At 32.5% G+C, this 6,108-nt stretch overlaps 1 pseudogene; it reads right to left on the bottom strand.

Annotated features, from left to right (window-relative positions):
• Positions 1–1,301: 1,301 nt before the first annotated feature.
• On the bottom strand, positions 1,302–3,437 carry LOC106683975 (cytosol aminopeptidase pseudogene; annotated as a pseudogene).
• Positions 3,438–6,108: the final 2,671 nt, after the last annotated feature.

Genomic DNA, 6,108 nt, shown 5'->3' with positions numbered 1-6,108 from the left:
GACCCTGGAATGTGAGGTAGCCGGATTCGCAACAAAGTTGGAGAGACTTGAGGTAGGAAGGAAGGTCTAGAGAAGTATGTGATTCAATGGTGGACCAGTTGGATTCTACTAAAAATAAAACTTTATCTATGGGGATATTAGTAAAGAAACTGTCAACGTCAAAGGAAGTGAGGATGTAGTGGTCTGGAATGGTGAGGTCCAATAATTGATCGCGGAGGTGAAAAGAGTTGTGAATGTCATATGTATTGTCATGGCTGAGAGACGGCATATGTATTGTAAAGACGGTAGTAGGTATTTACTAAGTTTAATGGCGGGGGAATTGATGTTAGAAGTGATCGGACGGAGGGGGGTATTAGGTTTGTGGATTTTGGGAAGGCCATAGAAACGGGGGGGCAACTGAATTATAAGAGATTAGGTTTCTGTAAGTGGGATAATTAATAAATTTAGAATCTAAGAGATTTTTAAGATGCTTATTAAAAGTAGTTTTTAAAGAAGGTGTAGGATCACGGGACGTAGTGGTGTATGTGGAATGATCGGATAAGAGTTGGGTCATTTTTTCATTATAGTCAGAGCGGTTCATAATGACAGTCTTGTTACCTTTGTCTGCTTTGGTGATAAAAATGTCATCATGTGAACTAAGAAAGGATCGGGTGAAAGAAAGGTCTTTAAAGAAAAGGGGAGAAAAATTGGAAGAAAAGGATGGAGGGTGTTGTAGGTAATTAGAGATGGTATTGCAAATAGTAGTGCGTGATAACTCTTTACTACTTCTTCAAGCATTAATCTACGGTCAACTATCTACACCTCATTATGTACTTCTTACTTCATACGATTTCAAAGCTCTTAGGTAAACGAGTAAGGCGCTATCTTTAAACAGGTAGTGCTTAAGGTTATAATTTCGAATATTGTTCTGAGTTGTTTTAATGAAAATTGAGTGTTTAAAATGTATTCTGAATTGATTCAACGTCTTATTTATTAATTATAATTGAAATGTTCCTACTGTATGTTATTGCAGTGAGAAACTAACAAAGAAATTTCGCTATCACCAAATTATGCAGGCAAGTTGTTATAATGAAATAAATATATTGCTGGTGTTTGAAAGAATTAACTTATTGTATTGATTATAATTTAATTTAATTTAGACATTAGTTCCTAATTAGGTGAAACCATTTCTTGGTTTCTTATTGTGATTAGAAATGAGTTGAATGCTCTTAATTTCTTAAATTATGAATCACAAGTCAAGCACATTCATTTAAATATGTTTTAAATCATTCTAATCCTTTTTTTAGTTTGGAATAATAAGATTTCATTAGTTATTAGTTTTATTGGTATGTAATCTGGACAATGAAAAAGACACATGTTCACATAAAACTAAGTCAGTTCATTTCTTGTTTTCATCCCTCATGGGACCTTCTTCATCATCACAATGACAGGCAAGTTGTGCCAAAAATTCAACTACAGTTCTTGTTGGGCGGCCTGACATTCCCCTGGTTAGGTATAGTTCTGTATGCCCATCAGACACTGCTGTTGCATATGTGTCTATGTGTAACCAATCAACGGGGGGAATGAATTCTTTCAAAAATGCAGCACAGGTACATGCCAAACCCGTTTCAACTGCACTGTCTTGGACATCTGCTGATTGAGTTAAAGTAACTTTTTGTGAAAAATGATGCCATAATGGTAATCTCCACACCCTGTCACCCGTATGAACTGCGGCATTTTTCAGAGTTTGAAAGAGGGAATCATTATTTGAAAAAGCAGCACTTGCGGCAGGTCCCAAAGAGTCTAATAATTCTTTACTTAACGTACCAATATCCAATATAAATTTTGGATTATACTCTGTAGAGTAGCATAAGGCATCTGCCATTGACAGACGACCATCATGATCTGTGTTATGTATTAAAACTGTTTTACCATTTTTTACTCTAACAATGTCACCTGGCTTCATAGCACAAGATCCTGGTAAATTTTCATATATTGGCATTAATCCTCTGATGTTTATTGGCAGACGTAATGCAGCTGCAGCTCTTGTTGCAGCAACCACAGTAGCTGCTCCTGCCATGTCACCTCTCATATGCTTAAGTACATGACATGGATGCTTCAAACAAAGACCACCACTGTCAAAAGTTACTCCTTTCCCTACTAAAACAGCTGGTTGGACATCAGGTTCGCAACCATAATAACTTATTTCCATAAAGATGGGATTTTCACATGAGCCCTTTGATGCAGCTAAAAATCCTCCCATATTCATTATCCTAGCCCAATCCTTGCCTTTTACTTCCACATTTATACCAGCTTTTGACAATACTTCAACTGCAGCCTGAGCAAACCCTAAAGGTGTTAAGAGATTTGCTGGAGTTTCACATAGCTGCCTTGCCAAATTTTGAGCTGCTGCTTTTTGCAATCCTATTTGCCATGCTGTGTAATCACAATCCCCATGAAGTTCTAGCCTTGGAATAATAATTTGTTTTTTAGTTTGCTTAAGTTCTTGAAATCTCCAGACCCCTAAGGCTGATCCTTCAGCTGATGCTTCTGCACTGCCCATGCTGTCAACTAATATTGTTTTCATATTTAATTCTTGAAGTGTTCTAACCCCTAATGCTGCTGCATCTCTTACATTTTCTTTCATTTCATCTATTTCTTCTTTTTCATTATAGGTAGCACATTCATCTCCTATTCCTACTATAACTGTTGCTGGATACATGGGATCGATTTTGTACAGGACTTTTTGTTGTCCTTTTGCTGGAATAGGGCCTGTTGTATCCAGAATGTCGCTTATCTTTCTATTACATTTCAGGTCAACTTCTTCTGCAAATTTTGTGTAAATTTTTGTTGATCCATAAGGATCTTCAGTTCTACTAAATACTCCCAGGACAAGACCTATCAGTTCTACAGCTTCTCCAGAGCAGCTTAAATTAATATTTTTTCTGTCAATAAAGTGCATATTTCTAGGTTTTAAAAATTTATCGGAATCCAGTCTTATCCCCATCGACTTACCAATTGATAAGTTTCTACTAACAATAGTTTTATAAGATTCTGGAACTTGAAATTCATGATTGTATGATGAGGTCAATTTTTTAAGATTTGGTGAAATATTGCTTACGTATTCAGTATCTTTATTGTCTTCACCATAAGTAATTACACTAAAAATGTCCTGGCTATTAGTATCCTTATCACTTTTTGTTATCTGTGTATTGTTTGAAGAATAATTTAAACAAATAGCACTTTTTTTCATTGATTTTCTGCATTTCTTAATAGCTCCTCTTGATATAGGGGGCTGGCTCATAGGTTTTATAGTTAATCGTAAAGCCATATCTTTTTACTTCTCTACTGCTGTATTTATGTTTAAATTTAATGTATGTATTTTTGGTTCAATTTTAGTTATGTTGACATTTTGTGTTAATAATTATGTAAGTGTAAATACTGACTGCTGTTTTGTTTAATGAACAGGTGTTTTTTGCAATTCATTAGTAAATATATTTACTCATAATTCTTAATTACTATTTTAATTTTCACCAATTATCTCATTGATTTTTTAGTGATTTTATTAATTGATTTAGGATCAATTTTTACTTATATAGTTGATTTTTTAAATGTTCTTTATTTATTCTTTAATATCTTTTCTTTCTGTGTTCTTTTCTGTTCTTGATTATAGTAGGTTTTCTAGATTTTTTTTCTATATTCATTTATAGAAAGCATTGCACGTGTTTTGAAGGGTTTCTGTCTGTTGGTTCACATGGCTAACAGAGAGCAGCACATGAGCTATTAGTACCTTATGTCTTTGATTGAATTGAATTTGTTCAGGGGGGTTCCCTGAACAGTAGCTGTATGTTTTACTTGTATATAATGGCTATGTTTAATTTTTTTTGCCATTTTAGTATAACTTGTAACATGAAATGTTATAGAACATTTATGGGGGTATTTACTTATATATTTCCAAAAACAAATGAAAGTTCTTAAAACGATAAAAAGATGCTTGGTTTCAAAATTTTATCTTGAAATTTCAAAAATGGCCACCTAATGTAACGATTCCAACCTTTTTACCTGGGGCTAAATCCTTTTGGTGGAAGTTGGAAATTGGCAGAATCCTTTTGGTAGAAATTGAAAAAAGGTGGAGCCCTATCGTTATCATTTGATACAAATAAAGTGATTCATTTTTTCAGCAAAAGCTAAGAAAGGCATACCTGGGCAACAACACCTGTGCAAAATGTGAAGAAAATCTGAGATAGTGAGATTTCAAAATTGGGTTGAGTTGATGTAGAATGTCCCATTCCCAAATTAGTTTGTGAAATCCCTGGAAGAGGCTGGTGGAATCATTGTATTTCGCAAAACACTGGTTGGGAGCCACTGACCATGCAAAGTTAGTGATGACTTGAAACTAAATTTATGTGCTGTAAAAAACCAAAAAACATGCAGTAAAAACTCAAAATGTGTTTAAAAGACCCAAATCCTGCAATAATCATCAATGCTAAGGGAATATTTGGTTGTAACCAATAAATGCCTGAAAAGGGCTTGTAGGGAACGTGGGGTGTGGTTTTCACTTATATCTGGAAAATGGTGCATCACTCAGAAACAAATGTTCCATTAAAGATTAAAGATGACAACATTTTACTAATATTATTATTATTTAAACTGTCAATTTTATGTTTTTGAAGCGGCTTGAGATGGCCTCAGCCCCTTACATATGATCCTCTAATTAAAGCTGTCATCTAACAACATTTGTAGTGTTTATGCTATAAATATGTTGATTAAATTTGAATATTTACTTTATATTCAAATTTAATCAACTAAATTAATTAAATTTAGTCAATTTAATCAATTAAATTATATAATAGGAAGAAAAAAAAATTAATCAATATATCTATAAATAAATATAGACATGTTTGTCTGTATATTTCACTTTGCAGCCACAACTACCCAGTGCAGACATTTGGTATTTGTGTGAGGTAGTAGCCTGGAGTCTCTTATCATGCACTATGGTGGTTGGATGGTATATTTCAGGGTTTGGTTGTAGATGATGATTGACCTTGGGAATTTTTAAATTTTGATTACTTAATGTTTCTTCATTATTGTTTAAGCAGGTTCACTAGTTAAACATTATTATGATAACTTTAGAAAATATTTATTAAACGAGTTGGAACAAGAAATTATAGTAATAAAATTGGGATTATTTTTAAAAAAATATAAAAAGGAAAAAGTTTATTAACTTCATTTGTTAGGTTATTAATTATTTTAGAGGATTGATTACATTAAAAAAATTGAACTATTACTATCTTTATTGTCATTAAATTTAATGAATATTATATTAAATGGTTATGTCAATTGGTTTTTAGTGATAGGTCATTATGTTTTTCACATAAATATTGTTGATCACTTGGTCAGTCATTTATTTATCATGTACATGAAATGTTCATGTATTACCCAAAGTTAATTTGGGTAAAACCATGGGATACAGCAGGTAGAAAAATAGTGTTTTAAGCATTATAATTATCTATAAGAATACTTTTAAACGTATATATATATATATATATATATATATATAATAGGAAAAGGTAGTTAAGTATAAATGTATGGAGAAAGGAAAAGAATAATGTAACAAATCTGAGAACGAGAAGAGACACTTACGTTGTGGCGTGGAGTGAAGATTGGTAACTGACTGATGTAAGAGTTTGTTTTTTTGACTTCTGCTAGAGTGTGCTACTAGACTTAGTCTAATAGTCTTGGTTCGAAACGTAACTGTCAAAAAAGACCGTTATGACACAACAGTTAATATGAAATACCAATGATAAAAAGGTCAAATTATAGTTTAAAAGAAAAACATAAAACCAGTGATATGTAAAAATACGGAGCCCAAAGGTCAAAAAATTTTATGAATACAAATTAATAAGAATAAAACATATTTTTTTACATAAACAATAAAATTGAAAATAGATATTGATTGATAAAAGAAAAGAAAATTATGGGTGCTTTAATAAATTAACTATTTGGGAATAGGCTAGGGATAAGTTTTGTTTATCTGTTTTGTGATTGACTGGGGAAGCTTCTAATTGTATAAAAATACTTTCGGATATTAATCGTTTGTCGTGGTTAGGGACAGAAGCTAGTATGGTG

This window comes from Halyomorpha halys, unplaced genomic scaffold (assembly GCF_000696795.3).
Source record: "Halyomorpha halys isolate HHAL.00 unplaced genomic scaffold, Hhal_1.1 Scaffold533.1, whole genome shotgun sequence".
In the NCBI taxonomy this organism is placed as follows: Eukaryota; Metazoa; Arthropoda; class Insecta; order Hemiptera; family Pentatomidae; genus Halyomorpha; species Halyomorpha halys.
The sequence above is the reverse complement of the archived record's forward strand: the minus strand, read 5'-3'. Positions and strand labels throughout refer to the sequence as shown.